Raw genomic sequence first — 15498 nt, 5'->3', positions numbered from 1 at the left:
AAGATATGGCTTTAAGAGAGATTTTCTGCTAAGTCTTGGATTCAAAAACAACACCTGCAGACAAAACCGAGCATTTGTACTGTGTGGCAAAACCAAAGTTTTGTTAATGGAAGAGGTAAGGAAAGTGGAGGTAAAAAAGCCTCAGCCAATTTTTAGTTAGCTTTTCTTTCTTAAACTGAAGAAGGCTTCATCCCTGGCAGAGCAAAAGGGAGAGAACAAATCCAGCCAGATGTAACAGAATGCAACTTGTCTGAATTTAACTGCAACACTCAGCAGTAAGGGAAGATTTATACTCATTATCTTGTTCACTTGGCACATTCTCAACCACCTTAGTACAAACTCAACAAGTGATTTAACTGTAAATCACAGAATACACATAAACAACCTGTCAACAGAATTCCAGCAAAAATCAGCTATGGAGAAGTACATCAAACAGTAATCAACAGGATAAGAGTTTACAGAAATGGAAGATAAACTATGCTTACTAATGTTGCAGCCCCATTAGCTGTAGTAAAATTAATGCAGATTCATTAACAGTTTAACATAAAGTCTCCACAATAACAGAACAACTAACCCTTAATTCTGTGGTTTTAAAATAAATCTCCAGAGATGAAGCTCCCACAGCTAAATACAAGGATCTTAGAGGCAAACATGGTTTGAACATACCAGCATTCTGAACTGTTCAGTAGTAGGAAGTGGATGCAAAAATGTCATATTATATGTAGGTACAAGCCATGATTATAATTTAAATATGCTATCTAAAGGGTCACAGCTGCTATACCAATACTTTTCTGAGTTTTACTTTTTCTCAGTTTCTCTCTAGAAAAATAGAATTTTTGAAGTACTTAAGGATCAGATAAGAGCTTTTCAGCTGAAGCCTCTTTGAGGCTGTTGTTTCCTTAGTGAAACTTTTAGGGCTAAGATGAAATAACTCAAAACTTACAGATTTACAATCACCCTCCAAAACAGAGTTACTTTTAATGATGGATCATTTCAGTGATCCAGTTTACTATGTGACCTCTTGAACATTTTTACCAAATGAACAAGCTGCAGACTAAAGCACATGACAAGCAAATTTTCCACCAGCCACACTTTACCAGCAAGCCAAACTACAGCCTGAGGAAAAGCATTTAAGAGACAGTTATATCACAGAAAATATTTGCCCATCTTTTCATTCACATTATCTCAAGGCCCTGATCAGTTAATTTTTCAGCATTAGAGAATTTGGATTGTCAAGCTGGTGAGTTTAGTAACCATTAGCAGCGTTTAATCCATGTGGCTAATTATGGTTCTAAAAATGCAGTTTCCCTAACTATACCAGAACTCAGCTACGCCCCTGATACTCATTGTATGCAACGTAGACATTTACCAGAAAATAAATTCAGAACAGATCCTTCCTTCCACAGAAGCTCCTATAACCTATCCCATAAAATATTGCAGACAGTCACTGTAATTGAAATCTGCAGAAGCTGTTTTGTAATATCACATGCATCCTATTAAGAAGCTTAACAACAGTACTGTGATTCAACCATCTTTAAAAGAGGGATGAATAGATCTGTTTAGACAAACAGCATGTTTCAGAGACATTAGTTTTTCTTTAAGCAATTCACCCCTTTCAAAAAGTTTCATTATATTCTATATTGCATGTAAGACCAGCCTTCTGGCCTTCATCTTACCTTAATGTACCTTTTTTATTTAGAAAATGAAGATTCAAGGTCCCACTTAAACAAAATGTTGAAATACTATCAATGCAAAGACTTATCAGGCTAACAGACATGAAAGCTCAAATAATCTTCACTGGGACTCATCCATCCACAGACAGCTAACCATTCCTGTCTCCCGTCAAGATAAATGGAGATTCAGTCAACACAGATAAGAGTCTATGATAAAACAAATTGCACCCTAAAGCAGATAGCCAAATAGATCAGATGAATCATTTCTTAAAAGCACATGCTTTCATTTTCTGTAACAGGAGTTTAGAATGAATAGTTCAGTGGATGCACACACTATATACATCCACCAGACAGATTAAAGTTTACCCTGTTTCTCCTTTTGCTCTCTTTTGTCTCAGATGAGTAACAGCATCTATATCAACTATTTATTTACTACATAATTGTATGCTGAGAGTAAGACTTATGTTGCTAGTGTTCCCAGAAACACTAAACCCCAAATTTGACATAAACAGATTTTGGAGATTCAAAAGCAATTATTTTACTTTGAAAGCAATTTGTACAAATCATTAGAATCTGAGAGCAAACTGAAGGACATATCAACTTGGTATGCAAACTGCCAGTATAATTTTTCACATTTTTTTCCCAATATTTCTTATCAATTTTTATCTGCTATCCTATTTTGAGATCTCTTCACAGGATAAGCCATGAGCCTTTAAAAACAGTCTTTGTTACTATATGAGCCACTACTCCCATGTGACAATGTTACACCCTCACTGGGGTTTTTTTCCACTGATTTTGTTACACTGTCAGCTGCTTTCCCCCAGAGGGTTTTTGATCACCTTTCGTTTTGCATAAGGGGGAGTCAACACCCTAGAAACAGGCACAAGGCTTCCCAAGAGTGAAGTGTGAAGAACACACACACTTAATGCATAACCACATGCTCTGAAAACTTGTCATGACTCAACTCCTCCGGTGTATTTCAAACTTTTTAAGCTCCTAACTACCCAATATTTCTTGAATATTCAATACTCAATATGGGATTTAAGATCCCAAGAACCTTTTGTTTCCATACACAGTTGTCACAGTCCAGCACTTTCACCTTCCTATGACCTTAGCCTTCACAACTGTCACTGAAAGGTACTCAAGAAATAAGGGCAATCTATACCTGCCCTAGAACCAAACACGTGGGAAATGCAGCATTTTTTCGTGGGGGGAGGGAGGAAGACACAATTCATAGGGGCAACTGTGTTACAACTCGGCCTTTATATACAATCCCCTCTAAAGCTTTATTTTCCACTTTGCATGACTGCACCACAGCATACACACGTATCTTTCCTTTCACTGATGACAAAGCCCATAAAACTTCCTGCTCCTGGCAAGTTCCACAATAAAAGACTACAGTAGATTTTTTTCAAGGTGTACATGCACTTCTTTTATTTTCCTATTAGGCCTCATTGTCAGTGTCAGCATCCAGATCATACTGTGCTACTAAAATGTCAAGATGTATCAGCAAAAATCTACCATTCAGCATGGCTACATCTAAAATGATGAAGAACATGATGAAGAGTTATCAAGTAGTGCTATGTTCCAAATATAAAACGAAGAATTAACTTGCACAATTTAATTGTAGACTGTTTAAAACTAAGGAATACAGAACGTTGTTCTGAAAAGATACAAGAGCTGTCAATTGCTGATGAAGTTTTGCCATTAAACGTTTGGGAAGTCTAATAAAATGTTAGTGTTTCATTATTTTAGAATGTATTGCAGGCATTAGAGCTACTGATGCCTAGCCTTAACTCTTCATCGAATTTAAAAATAAAAGCAAAATGCTAACAGGAGTTCTTCAACTTTAAGAGCCATTATTCAGTAAACAGCCAGCAGCAGAAATATTTGGCAGGTCAATAAACTTAGTAAAACATTGCTCCTGGACCAACAAAAGGTTGGGGGGGAGGAGGGGAGGTGGGCAGGCAAGAGGAGTAGCATTATAGATTTGAGAAGAAAGAAAAGTTACCAACATTATTTTGTAACAGAGAATTATGAGAGCCTGCATGACCTGAGTTCTAAGAGCAAGACACTTTGAGGCAGCTCCAACGCATACGAAAACTTAAAAAATACAATGCACAAATTCAGAAACCCCACTAGACAGTTGGTATTTTTCTGAGAATCATCTTCAACACAGACAAGTGAAAAAAGCCAGACCTGAATCAGTCCTTTAGGGCCTCCACTTTAGAAGTCAAGAATGTGTATTTCCTTTTTCTTTCACAAGTAGGTGAATGAAAAAAAAAAACCCAGACAACACTGAATTATGTACATATTGCAAAGCAACCGCAAGATTATGATTACAGACTAGACACCAAAGCAGTTCAGAGGGCAGATGTGCTAAGAGTGATCAAACTCTGATCCACTGACAAACCTATCACTAGTAGTCACTGGCACTGGTTCCAGTTGTGAAATATGTTAAAAGCCCAAGATACTTTCACAACCATGCTGATAATCACTATGGTTCACAAGGTACTTTCCATTTCTAAGGGGAGGTATTACATAAGACAACTACAATCTGTCCTATGGATTTAAGAACTCAGCAATAGCTTTACACCATTTCAAGTCCTCACACCAGTCACAGCTCCAAAAGCAATTAATTTCATGTTGTCTCTGTTTTCTGCTTATGCTTACTCTCAAAGTCCAGTATGTAGTTGGAAGAAAAAAAAGAAAAAAAATACAGACACTACCCTGTTCACATATCAGATGCTTCAGCAATACAGCACTTAAGTTCTAAAGCTGTTCCTAAAGTACTATTGTATAGTAAGAAAAAACCCCCAGATCTTCCCCCATAGCCACATCTCAAATTATCTTCTGCATAATAGTAAGTGATAACATCTTTTAAAAGGATTTGCTCCAAGTTTTGTGATATCTGCTAGTACTGTCTTTTTGTATCTGTAAATCACCTATAAAACTTTGTTCAGACCCTATGATATCACAATATATTAAAAAAAAATTAGTTGCAATTGAAACTATCATGTTTTGCAGTTCCCACTGACAGAAAAATTTCTCCTCTACTACAGAAAATTAGCATGGGTATCTTAGTTACAGACATTCATAAACCTAACCAAGCAAGGTCCAGTATTTCAGTCAACCATTGTATAAGCAACAGAGATAACTCATGGCAGTTGGGCTCCCTAGTCCAAAATTATACTTTTTCAAACTTGATAACCAGTATCCAAGTAGACTCTTGAAGACTTTGATATTCTAAATCATATCACATTTTCCTTTTTTCCTCACCCAAAATAACTAGGAATATGAAACTGATGAAGAAATACTTTGCATATCAGGCAGAAGTCACATTATTGTGATTCACGATGGTATCACTATCTTTTAGACAGGACACTAAGTCTTTACTTCCAGGAAACTTACTGCAAGAACTTTACAGAAAAGAGACAACTCAGATTTTTATTCCACCAATCTGGACTCTTTCAGAGGGGTTGCTTCTACCCCATGAATTCGCAGAATTGCTTCACCTTTTTCAGATGTCTCTTTATTAACATTACCACATAATTTTGTCATGCCAGGCAGTGCAGCCAAGATCACTAACAGGAATTCTAAACATTCTGCCATTAATCAATGAACATTTCAGTGTGGTGTAACATTTAAACGCTACCACTGTTTTAAAACCTAGATCTTTGTTGTGTAAATTCAGAATCACAGACATGATTTATATTCTCTATCAAGGGAGATGAAAGCATCAGACTCCATCTCAAACATGACTATTCAGATGCAAATATACGTGTGTACTGTTAGTACCTATTACAAGCAATAATAATTTCTATAACATTTCTTAAGAGCATCTTCAAGGTCAAATGTCAGATAGCTTCATTTGTTTAGCAATATGTCTGGTAACAAATTTCAAGGGCTGAATTGATTTAAGTTGCCTTCATGAAACTGTCATTTCCATCTAGCATAAAACTACTTAAACCTTAAGAAACACTGCACCCAACCTACAATTACACAGTTTCAATAGTTTATTCTCTTTCATAGCATCCTAAATTAGTTAGGAACTGCCAGACACCTGAAATCTACGATGCTTCAACATGAACTAAGATTATAAAAGTTTAGGCTATCATCTCCCAAGTAAAGTTGGTTTAAGTCCAGTCAGTAACTCCAGTAATCTCCATATAGGAGACTGCTGTGGAAAAAACACAATGATATATGAAGAGTAAAAATCAGTCTGTCAAATTCAGTGCAACATTTGTATCCCACCACTGCTGTAGAAGGCCACTGTAACACAGAGAGATTCAGCTTTTCAGAAAGTGAACATGCTCGGGTTTATATTTCACGAGTGTAATTTTTTCTCATTAAGTTCTTAACATTGGTGACTCAATCAACTTATGTGTACTAGAATTCTGCTAGGGTGAGTTATCCTAGAACTGTAAGGGAATACACATTTTTTTCAAATCCTCTTAAGCTCTTACCTAATACTGTTATGTGTATTAAAACAACAGCTACTTTACATTATTATAGCAGCTGCAGCATTACAGTTAAGTGCTTGATAACAGTGTGACACAGAAGATGTGCAGAACCTCACAGGCTACTAACATTAAGAGCTAATGCAATTTAACATTACTATATCCATGATAAACTGCAGTTCAGCCCTATCTGCCTTCCCCTCATCTGAAACATGCTTCATAGCTTTCTTAAGACATAATTACAAAACACTATTAAGTAGGAATGGACAGAAGTTCATCAAGCAGTTTTACAGCTACAGCATTTCAATGAAATTTTGAAAGCAAACAAAATCCAAGAAAAGAAGTGCATTATTTCAAGAGAGACACATTGTGAGGAAAAAAGCTAGCTGCACCAGGATATTGTGCCCTTGAAAGCAAGGCAATCTAAGCAAGACAAAGGCACTACTTTGGCATTAGCATTGTTAGTGGGATAAAAAGGACAATGATACACTGAAGGTGTAGACTGCAAAAGAATTATTCAAATATGATATCGAAGACAGTGAGAAGACACCAGGTTGGTCAGAACAGTGCACAAGGAAGATGACTACTTTAAGCAGAATAATATCTGCAGTAGCATATTAACATGCATACTCTTAACATGCTATTTGTTTAAAATAATCAGAAAGCCAACTATTTATTACAGTCCAACAATCCAAACCACCTGGGAATATCAGTTTTCATAGCAGGATAATTCAAGTAACAGCAGTAACCTGTGCAGTGTCCAGAACTCAAAGTGTACTTTCTTGTTTCTCAATTGTGTAAAATGAAAACAAAACCCATAAAACACTAAGTCCACTTAAGATGTAATTTTCCCTTTTCCCTGTTTTTTCATGAAAGCCTCAAGTGTGGATCACAAGGATTCTCTTAAAAGAGCCAGATGATACTGTCTTAGATGATACCTTGACCATCAGGTAAAGCTCCAGCACTGAGATTAGCTTCTTTTCCCAACGACTTGAAAAACCATGCTATCATTCTACCACTTTTCTGGTAATTTAGAATATTCAGGAAAAATACGAGACAAGACAGGACTTTCTTATCCTTGGTTTTTATTATTGAGTCCTCAAATCTGGATGTTTGCATGCCCTAGAAGTAAAATGGGCAGATAGCAGTCAATTAAAGTTAAATTTTACCTTGCAAAACATGTCAAAATGTTAACTGTATTGTGTCGTAACTGTTAGTTCTTATTTGCTTCAGATTCCTTCTTTTGGGATCAGCAACAGTACAAAAATAACCACCATCCAATTTCCCACTTTCTGCAATATAGCTGTCAAAAAAATCCCACCATTCCTCAACCCAGTTCCTAATGGTGCATGCCTTGAAAGAAATGCTTAATTCTACCATAATAAACATTTGCTTGTAAACACTTCTATACAGACTTCACTTTGCTGAGATTCATTAAGCTGGTCCTTCCCCAGAGCCTGAAGATCTAAATATATCCATAATAAACAACTCCAAAAAAGCAGCCGATATGACTAAGTAGTGACTGCACTACAGAGGGCAGGCGTAAGCACATTTGCATTCAATTCATTCATGCTAGATGGCTGAAAATCATACAATACGCTTCAGCTGCTCCTCCAGTAACTTCCACTGAAGAAACCACTTCTTTGCCCATCTACCCTTAATAAGCTCTTGGAAGTGAGATGGTCAATAAGAAACTACATATACGTAAAAACCCAGAGCTTTTCATATGTAGATATCCCACACAAATGTTTCTCCTTCACAGGTATACTAGCATCCCTTACCAATAAAAATATCCAACCTGAAAATAGGTCACTTTTCTCACCAACCATCCTCCAGCCAATATAGGTTTTTTTCCCTAGTGGATGTTCTTCAACACTTTATTCAGCCTATTTACTGAAAAAAACCCACAAACAAGTAACAACACCAACCACACATAACTGTCCTTCAACTATTACCAAGACTGTACATCAACCACAAACATGTTTAAAAGTCACCCTCCATTAATTTATCTAGTGAAGTACCACCTGGGTGCCAAAACCCACCTGACAAAAAGCACAAAGACCTCTATCCGGGACCTCACTAGCTATCCAACTGACTTCTGTAGCGATCTAAAGGCAGCAAATTCAACGCAGTAAGTGTACTGACAGCAGCAAGACACGTACTAACAAAGCACGAGGGATACTTCCAGCCGCTGTCAGGAGGGCCACGCTCCAGCCCTGGGCTGAAAAAGGCGAAGGCAAACCTGTTGGCTACGCACTCGGCTCCGAGGGGCAAGATGCACCGTCATTCCCCTAAAACGCGCCCGTGGCCGGACCGCGGGGCTCTGGCCGCGCTTGTTTACCTTTTTTCCCTTCCCAGCGACGGCACATACGCGGCGGAGCGGGCGCGGGCAGCGGCGGCGGGGGGGCGGCGGCGGGGCCGGTGTCACCGCGGTCACAGCGCGGGGCCGGCTGCTGTCACCGCGGTCACACGGGGCCGCGCCGCACGGACACTCCGCCGCGCCCGGGGCACGGCAGGCTCCCGGGAGCACGCCGTCCCCGCAGGAGCAGCCGCATCCCGGGAGCATGCCGTTTCCGCAGAACACCCGCATGTCGGGAGCCCACCGATCCCACGGGAACACCCGCATCCCGGGATCCCGCCGTGCCCGCAGGAACACCCGCATCCCGTGAGCCTGCCGTCCCCGCAGGAACACCCGAATCCCATGAGCCTGCCGTCCCCGCAGAACACTCGTTTCTGCCCTCCCCTCCCCAAGCCCTTGCCTGCAGCCCCGGGTGGCACCGACACACCGACCTTCGGCGGCGGCCGAGGAACGTCCCCCCACGGCCGCCTCCTCCCCCTGGGCCGAGGCCGCCATTGGGCTCGGCCGGCTCCGGGAGGAACGGAAGGCGCAGGGAGGGGGAGGAAGGAACCCACCACACCCCACCAGCCCAGCCCGAGTCGAACCCGGCCCAACCCCGCCGACAACTTACTGCCCGCAGCGGCGGCGGCGTCTCCTCGGGGCGCCGCGCCCCGCGCCGCCCCCTGCATGGGCAGCGCCCGCCGCGACTGCCCTCGGGAGCGGCGGCGGGGACGGGGAGCTCGTCGGGGAGGGAAGGCGGGAGAGGGTCCGTGAGCCCAGCGGGGAGGCTCGGGGGTGCGGCGGGCCGTGCCGCCGACGCGGGTTGCGCTCGGACGGCCCCGGGCACTGCGGCCACTCCCGCGGCGGCTCCGAGTCGCGACTGACAACAACGGCCGCGGCTCGCGCGGGGCCGCGAGGGGCGGGGCGGGCATAACGCACGCCCGCGCGCCGCCGCGCCTGCGCCGCGCGGCGGGGAGGGGAGGGGAGGGGAGGCCGCGCGCCAACTGCTGTCACGGAGGGGGCCAATGGCGGCGGGGGGGGAGCGGGGAGGGGAGCGGGGAGGGGAGAGGGCGCCTGAGGGGAGGGGAGGGCAAGAGGGGCAGGGCAAGGGAACGATCCGGTACTGCCTGCCCGGGGCTCCAGCTGCCTGAAGGTCCTGAGCAAGTCGCCTTGGAAATGACAAAAATAGGAGGGGAAGGCAAACGCTGAAGGTCTGAGGAGAGGTCACAGACCGCGCGTCTGCCGCCTTCGTGGCGGCGAGTTGGACGCCTGTGTCCCTTTGGAGGGGACACTGGGCTGGAGGGCTGATTAAAGTCGTGGAAGGGCCACACCTGTCTACCCTTTCTTGGGTTGAAATAATAGCGTATTAATGCAAGTATGGGCATCACAGAATCAACTAGATTGGAAAAGACCTCTAAGATCCTCGAATCCAACCCATGGCCAAACACCACCCTGTCAACTAGACCATGGCAAGAAGTGCCACATCCAGTCTTTCTCTACCTCCGGGGACAATGACTCCACCACCTCCTTGGGCAGGGCATGATGCCTCTTTTAGCCTGGGTAGCAATGGTGTGTGGGCAGCAGGGCAGGCTGCCATTGGATTCCCCTGTGGTGGGAAAGACAGAATCAAGATGGATGGTGGAGGTCATCTGGGAGTAGGGAAGTAGGTAGTAGCCACGCTTGTGGTTCCTGGCTGATGTGATCACAAATGAAAGGGGTAGCAGTAATAGCATCTTAAAGAGAGTATAGAGATGTTGCCCCTTGTGTCCTGGGCAGCTGGCCTAGGCAGTGAGGCATGCTGCCATCGGATTTCCCTGTGGTGGGAAGGATGGGAGCACAGTGTAATGGTGGAGGTCATCTGGAAGTAGGGGTAGTGAAAGGAAGCGATGTCATTGAGGCTAGTAGGAGAAAATAGGCCAAAGAATGAGCCTGGCAGGTGTTTCAGAGTTTCCCTGTACACTTACACCTGGCAGAGTACAGAGTTTCCCTCTGTACACATATATGGCTGTACGTGTAGGGAAGGGAAGGGAAACAGCTTGAATGGTTGCACTGCAGAAGCATTTGGGTTCCTACGTGCTAAGATGCTTTGAGCATCAGAAATAATGCAAGGATTTCCTCCAACGATCAAGGAAAGAAAATCTTTGAATAGCCAGGGAAATGAAAGCCGTAAAAGTGGCACTTTGAAAAGTGCCCTTTTATTTTTTTCAAATAGAAATGGTCAATTGGAATATATGGAGAGAGAAATACAAAACCTCATTGTAGCAAAGCCTAATTTTAGGAAGATGTTTGATAAATGCTTTTCAGTTTTCCCCATGCTTCAACAAAATTCAGATGCTGTTCCTTTGTTAATAGCTTATATTACACTGTACAGCAGAGGCTATTGAATTAACCTAGAATTTCTTAGCTTGAAACCAATCTGTGAATAAACTAAACCAGAAAATACAGTTCAGGGAATAGCTAAACCGAAATAGTGTGATCATATGTAATAAAAAGGACGTAATGATTTCATGTTTTAAGGTTTCAAAAGAGAAATAAAATAGAAAAATACATGAAAATTTCAGGAGTTGTTCAGTCTGGTCACTGCTTCCCAACACGAATGAGAATTTCATGATTTTGTCATACTTTAGACCGTTCCGTAGGCCTGACTCTCCACTCTTACACCATTTGGACACCAGTAAAACACAACTGATTGCTGAATTTACAAGACAGATTTAATGTAAAAGATTACAATAACCAGCCCATCATCTGTGTTTGCCTGATTATCACTGATTTCTCAAGTCACCACCGCTTGGACTCCTGAGCCTGCTGCAATCAGGTGATGCCTCCTGCTTATTGTTCTGTAAAACTTAAGTCTAGATTCTGTCTCTCTGGTTAATAATAATTATGTATTTCCACTTGTTTTTCTGTTTGATTTTCGTTGGCGTGTTGGAGAAGGCACATCTCACAAAGACCTAATGATGCTTCGGTTCAGTGTCACTAAGTCTCCCTTTGCAAAATATTTTGTCCTAAAGGACTTCTTTATATCAGCTTTCAGAAATCACATGAACATCTAGTGCACTGCCATGCAGGATATCGCACTCAGACGTACTCAGCCTTTCCATGTGTTTGCTTACGTGGGAGAACAAGTGGGTGGAAAAGGATACATTTGCAGGAATAAAAGGAAATTCTCACCTGTGATAAAGCTGTTTTGAGACACTATACTTTAGGTCACTTGTATAATACAACAGCTCTTTTACTCAATAGGATGAGTCTTTGTAGATGAGTATGTGTGAGACTAAGGAGAGGGTCAAGGATAGGTGCAGTACTTAAGAGGAGACAACAGGGACTGGAAGGAATCTGTCAGTCACAGTGGGGTAGAATTGCCTTTTTTTCAGGCAGTTCTATCACTGTTTACACTAGATCGCTAGGTGCTGGGGTGAGACCAATACCATTCCCACACCAAGCTAATGAAAACCTCCTGTCACACAGTCACTTACACTGGGCTTTCTCTGCAGTGGCACAGGGCCTTGTTTTGTGAGGTTTTTCACAGTGAAAACTTAATGTGGCAACTACGCATCTGTAAAATCACGCAAGCTGTAGTAGCGAGGTTGTCAGGGGAGGTCGGCCCTGTGCTCCTGCTTTTGGTTGGCCTCACCTGGTTTGCCTCGCAATAAAAGCGCCATGCCTTGTCCCCACATTGGTTATAAAACAGGACAACTGTGCCACAGCAGCACACACCTCACCAGTCAGTCATTAAACTGAATGTATTTGTCTAGGGAAGGTGACAGCAACAGCCTCATGCATCTGTTTGAGGGATTGCTCATGGCATATATGCATCCAAATCAGACCAGACAACATTCCTCCTTGCTAAATCCAAGCATAGTCTACTATGGAAAGAAAATGGTAGATAATATTTGTTTTTACAGAATACTTGCTGGCTGACATTAGAAATAACCTTATTTTATATAAGATGCTAAACATGTAAGCCATCTGTCAAAAGTATGGAGTGTATAAACACACATGAAGTTGTTAGTCTACAGTATTTGAAAAGGGACTATGTTCTTAAAAAGGTGAATTGTTGTGGTTCGCCTGTTTCAAAAATTAGGCTAATACTTGATGTAAATTACTTTGCACCTTTCCGATGACATGTTTTTGAAATGCAAAGTAGTACAAGAAAATTTTGGGATGTTTCAAAGTGCTTAAGACTTAAATAATGACTTTGGACCAGCCTTTGTGAGTATGTCCATTCTCCCTAGTAATTCCCAAACCCACTGGTCAAATCTGAATTAAAGGGGTAGATATATCCAGAATTACATGTTTTCTTAAGTGTCATGAAACTAGGCCTAGGCAGCAGAGAGTAACCTTACCTGTACTCCCTGTATAGCAAAAGCTGCAGTGTGAGCTCACCCTTCATTAGTCACAGGAGAATCCGCATGGATGAGAGTGGCTTTTTCCCCTCAGGGTGGAAAAAGCTTCAGTCAAAATTCACACTTCATTAGACACTGGATAATCTGAGCATGAGGCTCAAATCCATAGGCCTCATTAGTTCCCTTTCATTATTAAATTATTAACAGTTTCCCTGACAAAGCAGAACAAAGCAGCTGCCTTTGGACAGATATAGAAGAGTGCAATTTATACTGAGGCTTGTGGAGGACATTCAGATATTACATTTCTTAATAGGCTCAGTGCTTGCATTTGAACATTCCGTACATTTCCACGATCAGAGGAGGTAACTTGGGTTCCTGGGCTGAAGCAGAAACTGCTGGAAATGTCCAAAGGAATCACATACGGTCTCTTTTCTGAGGTCAAAGCTCAGCCGTAGTTAAGATTTGCAAGTGACCCCAAGGGCGATAAGAGCTTCCGCCACAACTCCAAGAGTAAGAGATTGAAGAAAGGTCTTGTTCCCGAATAGGACAAATGATCTACCAAGGGAAACAGATAGGGTTGTGGTACCTAGAGCCATTGTTGCCTCAGGCACATTATCAGGGTCTCCCAGCTCTCTGTGTTTAATATTCAAGGAGGAGAACTGCCGGCAATGGGTGAGGATCAAGTCAGGGCTTACATGGGAGAATTTAACTCATAAACATGCCTGAGGTCAACAGAGCTTGCATCCAAGGCTGCTGAGAGAGGTGTCTGGTGTCACTGCAAGGCTGTACTGTTATCTTTGAAAGGTTGTGGAGACTAGGGTCTCCACAGTCATTGTAGTGTCCCCCAGTGACTCTTGGAAAAAAAAAGGAAAACTGTTGGCTGACCAGCCTCACTGCAGTCCATGAGGAAATCCATGTGCAGTTGGAATACATTTCCGGGCACAGGAAGGAGGTGATTGGAAAGAGCCAGCATGCATTTACCAAGGGTGAATCATCCTGATCGCCTTCTATAGTAAAATGACTGGATTTATAGATGAGGAAGAACAGTGGATATTATTTACCTTGACTTTTGCAATGCTTTTGACACTGTCTACCACAATCTTGTATCCATAAAAGAACATTATGGGCAAGATAGGTGGACAATCATATGGGTAAAAAAACTGCTCACATGATAGGACTTGGAGGCCAGCAGATAGCAGGCTGTACTCTGTCTGGAGGCCAGGAAGAAGTGGAGTACTGTAGGGATCTATCCTAGGACATGACCTGTTTAACGTCTGTGTCAATGCCTAGAGGAGTGGCCTCTCATCAAGTTTGTGGATGACAGCAAATTGGTGGGACTAGTAAATATGGTCTGAGCTCCCACTCAGAGGGACTCAGGCTGGAGGAATGGTATGACAAGAACCTCATGAAATTCAGCCAGGACAAATGGTATGTGGGACAGAATAACTCTGCAGGGTTACAGCTCTGTAGAGAAGGGCCTGGGGGTCTAGGGGACAGCTGGGTAAGCCCAAGCCAGTGATGAAGGCTAACAGCACCCTGGGCTGGGTCAGCAGGAGCACAGCCATGAGATAGGGGAAGAAATTGCCGTTCTCTACTTGGCACTCAGACCACATCTGGAATACTGTGCTTCTCCACCACTGCATAGCTGCTCTACCATGCTGCTGCAGGTCTTTCCGAAAGGTCTCTCCTCCCTCCAGGAAGGAGGAGGGGCACAAACACCCACCCAATGGAGGGAGAAACACAAAGCAAGGCCAGGGGTGCTTCAGTGCCATGGAGGAAGAAGGTGTGTGCTTCCTGCTGTGGGTGGAGAGCAGCATTTGGGCCAAAGGCAATTAGAAAGTTGCTGCCCACTGTGAAGGAAGCACATATCGTGTCCCCTAACTCCTCACTCGCTTTTTAGTCAAAGCAACAAATCCAGCTGGTGAAACAAATGGCAGAACCAGCAATGCAGGGAACAGAACCCTTGTACTGACAGGAAACCTGGGATATGGCCAAACCTGACTTATGCCAGGGGGACAAAAATATCAGGCTGAGACCCAGCACGCAGCCTCTCTCAGTCTCAGTTAGCACAGTAGTGCAGAGACTTTACCTTTTCTATGATACCTTTGTCCCACATCTCATTCTGGTGAGCTGATGACACAGTTCAAAAGCTCCTGCTTCACTCAGAAAGGAACAGGACATTAAAAGAACATCAGGCGTAGAAATGATGCATTAAGTCAGATATGACGTGGACTCTTAATTTCTCAGTCAAAAGGGATAAAAATGTGTTAATCTGGAAGGGAAGATAGAGGCATAAAGTTTGAGGACATGCCATTAGTGTTCTAAGTGATAAACTAATTAAACATAGTAAAGTTAGGAGTGGTTCTAAGACTGGTGACTTGCATTCCTTTTCACTTATGGTTTTGGGCTTGGCCCAAGTTATTTAGGGATTCCTAGTAACTCTTCTAGAAGAGACAGGGTAGGAAAAAGTGAGTCAGTTCCAGAAAAAAAAAATCCCTTAGTGCCAACATGTTCCTTTATAGCAGTCAGGACCTTAACTCAGGAGTACTCTCAGCCTTTTTCTGTTCTGGGAAGGGTTGAGAGTCTTTTGTGTGGGACAAAGTGCCAGGTTTCCTTGTGCAGGTGTCACGCTGGCTGGGGAAGACTTTGTCTGAACTGGATTCTCAAAATCCCCTATCACT

General features: G+C 42.9%; 1 protein-coding gene across 1 annotated transcript in view; it reads right to left on the bottom strand.

Moving 5' to 3' along the window:
* The window catches only part of SNRK (SNF related kinase), a 42078-nt gene extending 32716 nt beyond the window's left edge, over nucleotides 1-9362 (bottom strand). Inside the window, exon 1 of the mRNA XM_064672086.1 lies at nucleotides 9103-9362. The gene's annotated coding sequence lies outside the window, so the exon portion shown is untranslated. The remainder of the gene's footprint in view (nucleotides 1-9102) is intronic.
* Nucleotides 9363-15498: the final 6136 nt, after the last annotated feature.

This window comes from Pseudopipra pipra, chromosome 1, assembly GCF_036250125.1.
Source record: "Pseudopipra pipra isolate bDixPip1 chromosome 1, bDixPip1.hap1, whole genome shotgun sequence".
NCBI lineage: Eukaryota > Metazoa > Chordata > Aves > Passeriformes > Pipridae > Pseudopipra > Pseudopipra pipra.
The sequence above is the reverse complement of the archived record's forward strand: the minus strand, read 5'-3'. Positions and strand labels throughout refer to the sequence as shown.